This window comes from Heloderma suspectum, chromosome 4 (genome assembly GCF_057233095.1).
Source record: "Heloderma suspectum isolate Gila_16-S chromosome 4, 16-S_ref, whole genome shotgun sequence".
Lineage (NCBI taxonomy): Eukaryota > Metazoa > Chordata > Lepidosauria > Squamata > Helodermatidae > Heloderma > Heloderma suspectum.
Window position 1 is genome coordinate 279,502,463 of NC_139461.1, and position 15,557 is coordinate 279,518,019.

A 15,557-nucleotide genomic window follows, 5' to 3' on the forward strand; every position below is an offset into this window, starting at 1 on the left:
TATTTAACTTATATGCAGAGTACATCATGAGAAATGCCGGGTTGGATGAATCAGAGGTCGGAATTAAGATTGCCGGGAGAATTATTAACAACCTCCGATATGCAGACGATACCACCCTAATGGCAGAAAGCGAAGAGGATCTAAAGAGCCTCTTGTTGAGGGTGAAAGAGGAGAGTGCAAAAGCTGGTTTGAAACTCAACATTAAAAAAACTAAGATCATGGCATCTGGCCCCATCACTTCCTGGCATATAGAAGGGGAAGAAATGGATGCAGTGACAGATTTTACTTTCTTGGGCTCCAAGATCACCGCAGACGGTGACTGTAGCCATGAAATTAAAAGACGCTTGCTCCTTGGGAGGAAAGCTATGGCCAACCTAGACAGCATAGTAAGAAGCAGAGACATCACCTTGCCGACAAAGGTCCATCTAATCAAAGCTATGGTTTTCCCAGTAGTAATGTATGGCTGTGAGAGCTGGACTATAAGGAAGGCTGAGCGCCGAAGAATTGATGCTTTCGAACTGTGGTGCTGGAGAAGACTCTTACGAGTCCCCTGGACTGCAAGGAGGTCAAATCAGTCCATCCTAAAGGAAATCAACCCTGAGTGCTCATTGGAAGGACAGATAATGAAGCTGAAGCTCCAATATTTTGGCCACCTAATGCGAAGAGAAAACTCTCTGGAAAAGACCCTGATGCTGGGAAAGACTGAAGGCAAAAGGAGAAGGGGACGGCAGAGGATGAGATGGCTAGATAGCATCACGGATGCAATGAATATGAACTTGAGCACGCTCCGGGAGAGAGCGCAGGACAGGAAGGCCTGGTGTGCTATGGTCCATGGTGTCACGAAGAGTCGGACACGACTGAACGACTGAACAACAACAACAACAAATTTGTGGGATGGCTATATCAGACAGGAAAATCGGCTATCTGTATGACAGTTGCAGCATCCCAACCTCTGGATGGCAGAAAATGCTGTCAGTTGCCAATCGCAATAATTTTAGAGCAGGAGAGGAGAAGCAGTGTGTGTGTGTGTAGAACCATTTGGCATTTTGTTTGTCACTTCGTTCTGTGGTAGCTCAGAACCCTGAAATACAGAATGAAATTTGGTACATGCATTCAGGACTCACTTCTACATTTTGGGTTTAGCTACTAACTTGACTTCTACACCTGTTTCAGTCTGTCTTGAAGGTTAAGATATTTGTATTAAAGTTGGTTCTGAACATTATTCTGGGTTTCAAGTTTAAACCCCCACCTTGATTTCAAAGGGAAAGATGCAAAAATACTGTATTGCAATATATTCCTTGAGAACTGAGATATCGGAATGAAATTTGGTATCTCTACCTTGATGATATAATTTTCAGTTTGAGATATGAACATCAGTTTGACCCAAGCAACCATTTTTAAGGCAGAATGAAAGATGCGAAAGAGTCTAACATGATATCTGAAGTGAAAGCTCTGTCAAACACTATAGTAGTAAAACTATTTACAAAAAGTTAAATCAGTATTTTGTATCCTCTTTCTCCATCTTCCCAGTATACAACTGTTTCAGGTGATGATGCAACTCACATGATTGAATTTCTTTTCTTAGAAGATGGCTAAATAATTGTGCCATAATGTTGGGCATCCCTTGCTAAAGATGTTGAGCAGTAACCTCAGGAACTGAATCTGCCTTTTTCAACATACTTGGCTTGCTGTTTCCCAGTCAAAAAGTGCTCTAATGACCCTAACTTGGAGTATTTCTCCCTCCCCCCTTCTGTAAGCCAGATAATAGACCTGTTCTTCCTCAGTTGGCTCAAATCAAACACAGAGGCTTAAGTCTCCTGCTATAGTCAGTAGTGTGGACTCCTTCCTGTGTAGAGATTTCCACAAACATCAACCAACCACTCCACTAGGGTGCAGCAGCTCATGTTAAAAATTCAGTTGCTGCTTTTCTTCAGTGATGCTTTTTCAGAAACTTGAGTTCTCTTCAGTTTCTGCCAAGCCTACTCTGTTTCTAGCAGCACAGTTCTTTTGTTGATATCTATCAGCACTGAGGCTACAAACTATAACAATATGTCCTTGTAACTGTTCTGAGAATAGAATGTGAAACTTCCAATGTGGTTGTTAGCTAGCCACTTAACCAAGCTGAGTTGGTGATTGCTAACTGGCAAAGTAGCCCGAAGGACCTGCCATTCAAACTGACCTGCAACACACAAGTATGTGCCACTGATGCATCAGATTTGAACTTATCTGTAACTAGTAGGTGCCAGCAAACTGGTGCAAATGTGCTTGGACCTGAGGCAAATTGGTTATGCCTTTCCTTTCCCCCTGATTTCTCTCTCTCTCTCTCTCTCTCTCTCTCTCTCTCTCTCTGTGTGTGTGTGTGTGTGTGTGTGTGTGTGTGTGTTTTCTTGGGATCCTTCTGTTGCCTTCCTTGCCCTCTTAATGGAACTTCTTCCCCCTCACTTTCAGTCCTCTTGAGCTGAAGTCCAGCCCTGTGACATGTTGGTAAAAGACTTATTTATTTCTATTTGTTTATTTAATTTCTAACCCACCTTTCCACAGAAAAAATGATGCTCAAGGCAGCTATTAAAAACAAAGTCTTAATTAAAGCGTAGCATAAAAACAAATAAATTTAAAGCACAATTAAAATGCAATAAAAATAAACAGATCCAACCAGTTAAAAACCCCTTCTACAAGAGACCAGCTTCTATGCCAAAGAATAAAACGTCTTTGCCTACCTCAGAAGGACAGCCTAGCCTCCCTCAGCAGGGAGCTCTAAAGTCTGGGAGGAGCCATCACTAAGGCTGCCTTCACCCTTTCAGCATGAATTATATTGATGAGATGAGTGAAGACTGGCGCAGTGGCGTCACAAAGCAGGGGAAAGCAGTGTTGGTCCTCATTGGCATTTTGCAGTTGGTGGGTGTGAAGAAAGATGTTTGGAGCGTTCTGTCCCAGGCAAAAGTTGCATGTTTCTCAAACACAGCCTGCAGCATTCTGGGGTGAATAAAAATCAATTTAAACAGAATTGAAATTTGGATTTTTAGTTTTCTTTAAAAAATAGTATATACTAGATTTCTCTTACAGAATTACTTGGATAATATTAAATAATTTGAATATAACCATGTTAGCCCTAAAGAATCTCTAAACTGAATGTTTAAATCTTTCTTGTGTTCCCTGAGTATACCAGCACAGTCCTGCAGCAGTAACGAGGTGTAAAGCAACTTGTGCTGCACTGCCAGGGAGTGAAAGTATTTGTCTTGTTCGATAACTGGCACCAATTTTGTGTTGCTGAAGTAGGGTTGCACTAGGACAGGGGGAGGCAACCTGGTGCCCTTCAGATGCTTTGGTCTACAACTCCCATAAGCCCCACCCAGCATGGCCAATGGTCAGGGATGATGGGAGTTGTTGTCCAAACTATCTGGAGAGCACCAGATTGCCTACACCTGGACTAGAGACCCTGTTCCTGTAGCACAAGAGATAATGCTCCATGCTTGTCTTGTTTCTTATGGCTTGGTAATATGGAAGAGTGAATCTGGATTAGGGCATGGCTGGGAAAACATTTTCCTCTGAAAGACCTTTGAGCCATGGGAAAAGTCAGTCAGGAGCCACAGTTCTTGGTGCACAGAGGAAGATAAATCGGTATAATCCCCTGAATATCCCATCTTCTCAGGAGTTGAGGATAAGTATGTGATAAATAAACATTCAATTTTCTTTCTCTAACTGCTGCCTGGAACTTGACTGTGTTTGAGAGGGGGATGTTAATTCTCCAGTCTCAACCCAGGCTTCCTTTGTAGTCTTTGAGAATAATTGCAGTGATTCCCTGGCCAGTTCCTTGTAGTAGTGGTGGAAAGTGGATGACTGAGAAAAATAAGTGAAACCTTGTATGCCCGACAAAAATGCTGGTTTGGAGGTGGGAAAGTCATGGGGGGAATATATATGAGGAATTCCCTAGCAGAAATAGAGCACACACATTGTCTATATGAAGAACTCATTCAAATTTGATGCTGATATGTCTTATATGTTCAGTGTTGTGGTGTAGTAGTTAGAATCCTAAACCTCTCCAGGGAGACTTGCCTTCACATCTCCTTGTAATCATGAAACTTAACTGGATAATCTTGGACCTGTAATAATTCCTCAGCGTATTTTATAAGGAAAAGATTGAGTAATCCCAATAATGCCACACTAAGGTTGTTGGAGGAAGGATGAGATATAATGTTATATATAGGTAAATAATCTTTCATATCTGTCTAACCAATAACTTTATGGTATGTATTATAAATGAGCTATATAAACATTTCTTGTACTTTTAACAGTCTGCTCAATGGTTGGTTTGTGCATTCCATCAACTTCACCAAGCTGTGTAATGTAAATATGGAGGGCCGATGACTCAGGGCAGAATCCAATGGGGTGCTTATGCCCTCGTCCATTCTCTTCTGCTCCATCAATTGCATTGTGCAAGCAGCCCCCAAAACGATTTTGCACTTTTTTTTTTTGCGATTTTGCACTTCCAGGACAACCCAAAACTAGCAGAAGCTCTCATTTCGGAGCTTCCCCTAGGATGTGCTAAACCTCCCTTGCATAAGTGGAGGGTCCTGTTTGGGCAATGCAGTTGCCAGGTCCCACTGCTCGCTGAAGGGAATTGGCGGGGTGGAAAAGAATCTGCAGGGATGTAAGCACCCTGTTGGATTCTTCCCAGAACTTCTGTGTACCTTTTCAGTGCCAGTTTGCAGACTAGATTTTAAAGAAATATTTCTAGCCTTTAACACAAATGTTCAGTAAAAAACAACACTTGCAAAATATGTGCTTAGCACAGTAAGCTGGCTGTAGAATGTCTGTGGCTAAATGATCAGTGCTCCACTGCAGAAGTCTCTCATTCTCTATGTTGCTGAGCAGGAACATGGAAAATCAGTGATGATACTACAAGGTAATGGGAAATATCAATACTGGGGTTGAGAAATGAGCTGCCCCCTTGAAGAGAGCCCATAGCCACCTTTCTAGTCTTACTGCTAAATGAGGCCTGTCCCAATGATGTAGTTTTCTGGATGTGCTTTCATGAAAGTACATTCTTTCGGGATCCAGTGAGATTTACTTACAAAATACATCCATTTAGGATTGGGTACCATCCTTCTTTTCATGCATTTGTCTTAAGTCTCCTAATCAGGGTTAAGATTTCCTGAATGTCACCATTGATAGCTCTGCCCATGTATCTAGTTTACCTGTCTGATCCTTGTTGAAGATTATCAAAATTACTGCAGTCTTAATTTAGGGTACCCTAAACCACACTACCTCAGGGAATGTACTTATTGCTAATTGGTGTTTTAATTGCATATAGTATACTTTCCTGTTTTAAAGAATTCTATTTATTTTTTATGAGATTTGAATCCATATTATTACTGATACTTATTGTTTAATTTGCCAGACTGGCATGTGAAGTGCTTTCCAATCTTTAGTGCAGTTTTCCTCTTAACAATCTTGTGACGAAGTCGTTGAGCTGGTTTGTTTGTTTGTTTATTGCATTTAATATCCCGCCTTTTTTCCTCTTGCAAGGAACCCAAGGCGGCTTACATTCTCCTCCTCCTCCTCTCCATTTTATCCTCACAACAACAACCCTGTGAGGTAGGTTGGGCTGAGAGCCTGTGACTGGCCCAAAGTCACCCAGTGAGCTGCCATGGCCGAGTGGGGACTAGAACCCGGATCTCCCAGCTACCAGTCCGTCAATCTCACCACTGCGTTACACTGGTTCGCATGACACGAGGGTGGTTAATAAACCACAGTGGCTTATTAACCACCCTTGTGTCTGCCAGCTTATATCCCTAATTACCCTTGTCGGGCATGGGTTGTTGTGACGTCTGAACCCAGTGAGGGTGTGTGGCCGGGGTAGTTAACAAACCACCCAGCATCCTTACAACAGAGTGTGCGAACCCGGTTAGAGTTACTCCCATGCTATATAGATGGGGAGCTCTGGTTGAGATAGTGAGTTTCCGAAGGACTTACAATGGCTTTGTTCAAATGCCCCATAGTTTTGAAGGATCATGAATGAGCTGTGGAATTGCACACTCCATCCACTCCTCATGTGGCTACACTCTCCCTATTTAGTGCAACCTGGAGGGGGTATCCCCTCTCCATTCAGCATCAAAATGCATGCTACTAGCCTTCTAACACGTTAGTAACTCTTATGGGTTTATTTACTGGGCTGGTTCAGTGCATTGTCATGATGTCTGAATCTGCAAACCACAATTAGTACTAGTCCTCCTAACCAGAATCAGACACAGGTTTCTTCTGATTCAGTTTTGGAGATTGACTAGCAACCATAGTTTTCCAATTTCGTTGCTGCAGGGAACTAAACTGTAATCTTATGCAGATTAGCGCTTAAGAGGAAATGGAGAGGTACGCCATGTGCCAGAGAAGAGGAGGGAGTGTGTGAATAGTCTGGCTCATTTTCAGTTTGGAGAATCATCTGAACTGAGAGTCTGCAGAATTCAGGGTTGCCATACTGAAGTCCATTATCCAAAATGAATGTTTGTGTAAAACATTTATGTTCCATATGAACATCTTGATGGAGCATATTCAACATATAACTTCTTCCCCGAATGTGCCGATTGCCAGTATCTGTTCTTTTGTGATAGACGAGTCATGAGAGCGTGCAGGCTGTTAATGCAATTTGACACAGCTCCCTAAGCTATTCTTGTCTGGTTGAGATTACTCAGCGTCACAGTCGTTGTCTTTGTCATGTTCTGTGTAGGAACCTGGAGATAATATCTGGGAGAAGTAATATGATTTACCCTTTTCTTTTACATTTATCCATTTGTTTTAAGTACTCCCACACCAGCATTTCTTGGGCATTTGTCTCCTTTATGTCAGCTGCATGGCAGAGCGGGAACACCAGTGGCTTGGGATCTAGGGACTATTAATTGGGGAAGAGCAAAGCTAATAAGTATTAGCATTGTCTTGTAGGACTCCCCAGCTGCTAATTTATTACTTCACATAATCATAGGCATCTATTGATGTGTGTGTGTGTACGGGGGCAGGGGGTGCATATTTGCCAGGACACGGAATCAGAATACTGAAAAAGGTGTCATTGGCCCAAGCCTTTCTAATACCAGACTTGTGAACTTTTGGCTTTTTTGGCGTTCCTTGTAGGGTTCCCCTTTTTGTTGGTTTTGAACTTAAAGTGCACCTGGCAGATATTCACACACGGCAGTATCCAATGCGACATGAGTACTAATGTAAATAAATTACATTGTGCTAGTGTAAGGGACCTCTAGTGCAACACCAGTAGTGTTAACTGCCACAATGCGTTTTTAGAGGATCCTGTCACACTAGCAAACACTATTGGTGCTGCACTAGAGGTGACAATTATACCTATATTCCCTGACACCAGCATTGTTAGTTGACACACACACACAGGCCTCACTTAAGTCAGCCCTTTCCACATGTGCAGCTGTTTTTTTTTCTAACCTTGGATAAGCAGCTCTCCCATAGAAGACCACAAGCTGCTTTTCAAACTTTGATAAGTGAGAACAGATGTTTAAAATAGTACACAATTTGTTGTTTGCTCAAACTATTCTTAAGGTTAGAATTTTTTTCTGGTGTGCTACCTACATATAGAGAGAGAGGTACTTAATTCCATCCTGCTAACTGCAACTCTCATTTTCCCCAGACTTGTTCTTGATGTGCATTTTTCTGCTGCTATTGCATATTTCCTTGTATTGTTTTAACTTAGTGCACTTCTTAAGTGAGGACACAAACTTCATCTTATGTTTCACTTTCTGGGACCCCACAGTTTCAGGAACTACCCTTCCCTCCTCCCCGTGCCATGCAAATTCCACCATCCCTTCCCTGATTAGTATAAACTGTGTTTTAGGGTTACATCTGAACACCGGCATAACTATAGGTAGGAAGTTTATTTAGTGTTTTGTTTTATTTAGTTGTTATATTTCTATACCGCCTAATGGCCGAAGCTTTCTGGGTGGTTCACAACAATTAGAGGTTTAGAGATTGAAGCCACAGCTAGACTCTTTAAATCAGAGATAGTTTCAATCTCTGGTTTAAAAGATAGCTATGGTTATTGATGGCTATATATATGCCAGTTCAAGCATAACACTTAATCATGGCTAACATGGAAAGGAGGATGGACATTATGTGGATGGTGCTGGGAGGGGGTGGAGTGCACGACCCTGTAGATTGCTGCAGGTCACAGCACATGGAATTTGCTACCACAAGATGTAGTGATGGCCACAATTTGCATGGCTTTGAAAGGGGATTAGACAAATTCATGGAGGATAAGGCTATCAATGGTTACTAGTCAGGATGGCTGTATATTACCTACTACACTGTATCAGAGGCAGTCAGTGATGCCGGGTGGGAAATGTTCCAAAACGGATAACTTTCCGCTGCTTTATTTTTATGTGGAAAATTTTCTGTTTCATAAGTTCATTAGTAAAAATGAATGTATGCCGATTGCAAATACAATATTAGGAAACCTTGGCAGTTTCAAAGTTGTAATTAATGTTTTTCAGGTGATTATCCCTAGCAAGTATGTGAGAGAATATTTTCCCAGGCATTTTAGCATTTTAGCTTTCTAGACTTTTAGCTTTGCTGTTTTAAATCTGTATTTTAAATCTCTTGCGTTGCTGCTATGTTTTGTTCTGGTTGTATTGTTATATTGTGGTTTTAATGTTTGTATATTTTAATGTTTGTATATTTTATATTGTTTTACTGTGTACTTTTTGGTTTTAATTTTTGTGAACCGCCCAGAGAGCTTTGGCTATTGGGCGGTATAGAAGTGGAATGAATGAATGAATGATAAAAATAGGAATACATATATGTCATTGAAATAGATGTATGCCTCAGAGTGAAATGGAACTAACCGTGACAAAGAAATTGAAGGTGCCCCAACAACTGTAGTGGAAGATAGTTGAACTCTAGCTGTGAATGCTGGCTCCAGCTTCTTAGATCAAAGGTCGGCAGCTTTTGGCTCTCCAGATGTTTTGGTCTGCAACTTCCATCATCCCTCACCATAGGCTATGGTGGCTAGGACTGATGGCTAAAACGTATGGAGGGCGACAAGTTGCTCACTCCTGCCTTAGATGCTTTGGTTGGTCAGATGTTCCAGCCACTAATTTTCTGTCCAGGAGAGCTGAGGTACATTCTTCCTACTTAAAAGAACCATGGTATTTTAATACATATTTCCTTGGGAGTTGCTGGCTTTCCTACCCCCCAGTAGTTTAAAATGGGATTTAACATGATGCTTACCATGATAGCAGCAATTCCTGCTTTTAGATTTCAGAGCAAAAGCCTCGCAAATGTGTATTTAACATCTGTAGGAAATGAAGTGTGTCCTCAGATATTGCTAGCGGCTAGCAGTTTGAAGCCTTGAAACAGTGAAGTGAAATTACAAAAGGTCAAATGCTTTCAGAATGCACTAGCAAAAATGAGTCTTCATTTGGAGAAGGAGCTATGATATTACAAAGTGCTGCAGCACAGCATGCTGTATAATTCTGGACAAATAGGTGCCCAGCTTATTTTCTGCAATAAAATAAAACGCAGTGCTTTGATCTGATGACAAAGCAACTGCCTGCAAGCCGAGGATAGCTTCTGGCCCCATAGTTCATTCTCATAATTTCATTAATCCATAAAGTGTTTTTTTAACACCTTAGAATCCATTGAGATTTCAAAGTCTAGGCAATATCCCCAATCTCAAGAGTGAAATCCTGTTTTTCTTTGTTAATGTGCATAGATTTTCCCCTTCATAGATGTTCTCATACTTTGAACTGATCCAATAAAAGGTGGCAGAAAACTATCAAAACATTTAACAAGTGTTTCTAATAACTAATGGGGCACCAGGCCAGTAAAGCAATTACAAGCAAGAGCTGGAAGAAGAAAAGGCTTGGGATCCCAATTATTGTGGGATCCCACAAAAATATTCTCTGAAAAGCATTCTCTGGTGGCATTTGAATCAGGTATTGTTTTCCCTGATGCCATCTCTACAGTACTTTTCAGCATGTTAACCTTCTCTCCCATTCCATTTTCGCATATACAATCATCTCATTACTTGCAGTTTTGTGCATCAGTATGTGCACCAGTATCTGTCATCTAAAAGATTTTAAATAAAGGTTTCCAAGGAGGTTTACTTGTTTCCACTGGATATAGGGGAAGTGCACATTCTACTTTTCTCCAGGGATAACAGGATTTGCAGAGATTGGGAGTTTGAAATGGTGGTGGGGAGGCTTTCCCGTCTGCATCTCCCCTCCCTGTTCCCTCTAGGTGTTATGTCAAATTTGGTACTCTTAAGAGAGGGGGTGGTCAACTGGTGGGCAGTAAGCAGAATCCAGTCCCTCACCTATTCTTCTAGCCTCTGGTAGTAATAAGAAATTTAATCCAGGTGTAGGAAAATGCCAGTGATTTTCCTCATAAAGACAGGTAAAAATGTTGTGAAGTTATAAGAAACTGAAATATTCCATGCTGAAGTGTGTTCTCCCTTTCAGATTTTGTATATAATATATTAAGTGGACATAGTTGAATGTCATTGTGGAGCACAAGCACAGTGTCTAACTGTGAAACTCAATACTAGATGATGTTGACTCTATAATGGAGTCTGATCAACCACAAGAGCCTCAGTTTATATGGCAAAATATGCTTGCAGTGCCACGCATCGTGTGGATAAAAGAGCATCCTTCAGAGTACAAAAGTTGGCCATCATTACTGTAAAGTATCACATTTCAAGCTGAAATCCAGACATTGCAAACTTTCACATGGCCTTTCTCTTTTTCTTCATTCGTTCTTGCTTTTTCTTTATACGATTCTGTTCTGTGATGCTTATATAGACAAATGTCCAAAGAGCTTCCAATAATAGTAATAGGAATATAGGAAGCTGCCTTATATTGGATCAGACCATTGGTCCATCCAGATGAGTATTGTCGGCACTGATTGGCAGTGGCTCTCCAGAGTTACAGGCAAGATTCTTTACTTGTCCTACCTGGAGAAGCCGGGGGTTGAACCTGGGACCTTCTGCATGCAAAGCATGTGCTCTATCACACTGAAATGTAACCCCTCCCAAATAATTTACAAGACCAATTAAACACTTTATTGCTGGCTCTACAGTTAGGCTCATAGTGGTTACCTGTGAGTGAGTGACTTTAAAGATCCTGAGTAACTTATGAGCTAAGTTCTCTTCCTTATGTAATCTGTGTTTTGTATAATTTCCTGCTGCAGTAAACCAAGTTAATATGATGCCTATTAAGGCAAAGTAGTTCTCTTGTTTTTGTCCGTAGAACTATGGCTTGTTTGAAAGGCTGCTTAGCTACAGTTGCTGCAGTAGCATACATACTCACAAGTTAAACTATAGAATTCGCTATCGCAGGATGTAGTGATGGCCACCAATTTGGATGGCTTTTAAAGAGGGTTGGACAAATTCCTGGAGGAAAAGCCTATCAATGGCTACTAGTCTTGATGGCTATGTGCTACCCCCAGTACCAGAGGCAGTGAGCTGCTGAGTTGCTGATGTATACCACTGAGTTGGTGATGTACACCAGTTGCTGAGATACATCAGTGGGAGGGTGCCATTGCACTCACGCCCTGCTTGTGGGTTCCTGGTCTACAGCTGGTTGGCCACTGTGTGAACAGAATGCTGGACTAGATGGACTCTTGGTCTATCCGGCATGGCTCTTCTTATGTTCTTAAGTAAGGACAAACTTGTCCAGTGTGCAGGTCCCTAAATTTCCATACTAAACTTCACCAACTGTCATGGCTGTTGGATGTAAGAAAGACCCTATGTGGGAATATTTTGAAGACATTCCCCCTGTAGGTAAAAAAAGAAAAGAAAAAGGAAAGCATACAAAATGTATGCAGTGCGATAAAGGGATGCAAGATCTGGTTGTAAAACAGTAAATAATCTATTTAGCTGTACATTAACATGGTTTAATGGGCAGATTTGCACCATCATTTAGGAAATATATGAGAAAGTATGAATGGGAAACTTGATTATTTATATCAGATGGGTTTTGTTTGCCAGTTTAAATCACCTTGATTTAAAGGTCCACCCTAGGCAGCGTACCACAAGAATGGAAACAAATGACAGTACAGTAACCAGATACCTCTAGAAAGCCCATAGTCAAGGCATAAAGTCAATGGCCCCACTCCCCTAATGCTATGACATTCCACTTCTGAACACCAGGCTGGGGAGCACTCTCATGAATAATAGCCACTGATCTTCCATGAATTTGTCAGATCTCCCTCTTTAAAGGCATCCAAGCTACTGGCCATTACAACATCTTGTGGCAGTGAATTCCATAAACTGATTACGTGTTGTGGGCATCAGTACTTTCTCTTTCCTGTAAGAACTCTTAAACTTTCTTCCTCTTTCCATTTACCCCAAAATCATATTATGAATGTGTTTCTCCAAAAGCTGATTTGTTGAAGATAACTGGTCTGTCGTGATGTGTGCTTTTGACTAAGTTTGTTCCCCATTGCTGCACCGGGCATATGCAGACATAATGTGGTTCTTCCCTCATCCTTTTATGCATGGCTAAGGGAGCAGCTGTGGGATTGCTCACTCCCTTTCCCCAGGTCATCCCCTCTCATATGCAAATGCTCACTTTGCCTTTCAGATTTTATTAGCACAAACCCTGAACTGTGGTTAACTCTAACCAGGCTTCCATCAGGATTTGAATTTAGTGTTTGAAGCTGTTTTCGAGGGTTTGACTAAGCTGGGACTCTGATGTTGCAGGTAACTCTGGAATATAAATAAAATGTTCTCAACCATACACCATGGGTACACAAGACTGATATGTTCCATTGAATTGCATTGCTCCAAATCCAGATCTGTTTATTACAGTCCATGACCAGCTGAAAAATACAAGGCGTACAGAATGTATACACATATAAAACAACAAATATATATTGGCAGAGATAAACCTTCTATTTTGGCTATTGTTGCTCATAAACCAAATTGCAGTGACACTACATTTTTTTTGTTTGGAGGCTTCTGGGATATAGGTGTCCAGTGGGATATTACTTCAGATTTTGAAACATAAAAGACATCAGTGGTTTGTTAAACCTTAAAATGTTGGCAACTACTGGTTCTACAGGAGAAGGGTGGCGCTTGACTGGTCACTATCACCATGGTCCCCAGGTCTGTAGGTGGGTGACATGTACACCCTCTGCTCTTTTAAAACCATTTCCAAATGGCAAACTGTGTAGTATTGCGAACTTCTGTATGCAGTCATCAAAGTTTGAAAAGCAGCTTGTGAACTTCTGTGGGTGAGCTACTTTATTGAAGGTTAGAAAGAAACCAGCTGCATGTGTGAAATGGGCTGATTTAAGTGAGGCCTGTGTGTCAACTAATAATGCTGGCGTCAGGGAATATAGGTACAATTGTCACACGCCGGTATTATCAAACTGCATTGTTACATGGGCCTGGCACAATATCAATCATCACAGTAAGCTGATCATAAAGTACCTTTTCCTTAGGACAGTATTTTTCAACAAGGGTTCTATGGAACCCATGGGAGCCAGAAGCATTTCCCAGAGTTCCTGCGAGATTTTACAATCTCCCACTTATAGATCCTTGGCCAAGCTGAAGTTTTACATTAAAAAGTTAGTAACCTTTCAGAATTACATTTCTGAACATTCTTAATTTCTATCTGTCTTGAATAACTTTCCAAGTTATAGTGATTGCTTGGTATATATTTTTGCATTTTGTAATTGTTAAATTAATTATTACCACTTTTTAAACTCTGCTTAAACTTGGGTTGTGGGGAGGAGAAAGGGTTGAGGCTTCATAGGATGCCACAGCATATCACAGAGGTTCCTCAATGAAAAAAGGGTTGAAAATGAAAACCACTGCCTTAACTTAACCTGCTTCTTGCAAGCTTAGTGTTGAATCTCTCACACTGTAAAAACACTCGTGCAGATGTAGATCTGCGGTAGTGAGTGAAAGTGCAAGATAGCTTATTTCTAGAATTAAATGTTACAGAGCAAATTGTCTGTGGCATTAACTGCCAACAGTAACTATGAACAAGACCATAAGTGTCTGATAGTGCTTTATTATCACTGCTTATTTGAACTGATACATGTCACTTCAGAATCAGGTAAAGAGAGATGCAAAGCAAGCTACTTGGCATGTAAGTGTGTGTTTGGTTGTATGAGGAATTGACTGTTGTAATGTAGAGTGCTCATTTCCTTTTCCTGTATTTGCCATGCTTGGCTAATACTGGCACTGAGCGTGGTGGCTTAATTCTGAATTAAATCTAGATGTTTATTACCAAGTAAGTTCATCTTTTTTATTTTGGCAAAGGAACTTGTGAAATTCGGAAGTTTAAAAAAAAAAATCCAGATTTAGCACAGACGGTAAGTAAGCCCTCAGTAGTAGTAAGAATAGGACACGGACTCTCTGAATGCTCAGAAGATCCAGTAAAGAGAGATGCTTCTTAAACTGCTATGGAGGCAACATATATTTGTTAAGAGAAATGAAGCTGTGCCTGCATATAGCAAGTTGCTTATTGGAGAAGGTCTCTGATGTAAGTTGACCTGCCCTTTCTTGAGATTTCTAGGGAATTCGTATCAGATGTTGCTGCAGAAATCTCTTCTAAGCTATGTGTTGGTTTGCAATTCAGCATTCAGTGTATAAAAGACACGTTGCTCTGTATTTTACCAAAGAATTGGTTAGGTCAGTAGACTAACTTGCAGAATAGAATGCTTGAATTCTATAGACATTTTTCCTTTGCACTGGTATTTTAAGTAGTGCCTTTTGCTCTTCTGTAGTAAAACATGCTTCTTTCCAGTATATTCTTACAAAATATTTTCTCTATCATGAGACTGACCAGAGACCAGTGTCTTACCTGGGATGCTGTGCTAGTGTCTTTCTTTCCTTATTTGATCATGCTTGCAGTTACCTTTATCTGTCTGATCTAACAGAAAGGAAGATTTTTCTTGTGCAGAAAGCAGAAAAGGGGGTATTGTGTTGTTCAGTGCTTCTTTCAGTTTTGTGTGTGTGTGTGAGAGAGAGCCAATTATTCTCAACTGCATGTGGAGGAGGAGGCATTAGAATGCCTTTAACATTTGCAAGGGTATACAGCTGGGGGCAGTGTGGTCTATCTACTTGAAAGAGGAAATCCAGAATTTGCCAATTTTGCTATAGATTGGCATTTACACCTGTGTGCTTTTTATTTTTACTCCTTTTCTGTACCTTTTGGTCACCCCCTGCTTAACAGAAATGTAACAGTTCCAGGGAGAGCAGACCATCTGTGAAACATAATTTTTAAAAATTGGGCTTTTCTGGAGAGAAGCACACAATAATACTGTTTGCTATCTCTGCAAACACCTAGCCATCCAGCAGATGGTTGGTCAGTTAGATTTGTTAGATTTGATTAGACTCGGGGAAGGGGTGGAGGGGAATTGAGTGTAGGCTCCCTCTCCACCCTGATGGAGATTCATTTTCCTAGTATGGGAGTGTGTATGGGTTTGCCTGACAAAAATGTCATGCGTAAATACTGTTGCAGTGAAGTGATTTGTAGCGTTTGTACTGGGATATTTAGGGCATGTATTTGTAGCATCCAATACAAAGCTGCTTGTGGGAA

General features: G+C 40.9%; 1 protein-coding gene across 1 annotated transcript in view; it reads left to right on the forward strand.

The window, feature by feature from the left end:
• The window catches only part of TOP1 (DNA topoisomerase I), a 102,069-nt gene that overhangs the window by 26,814 nt on the left and 59,698 nt on the right, over positions 1–15,557 (forward strand). The window lies entirely within an intron of this gene.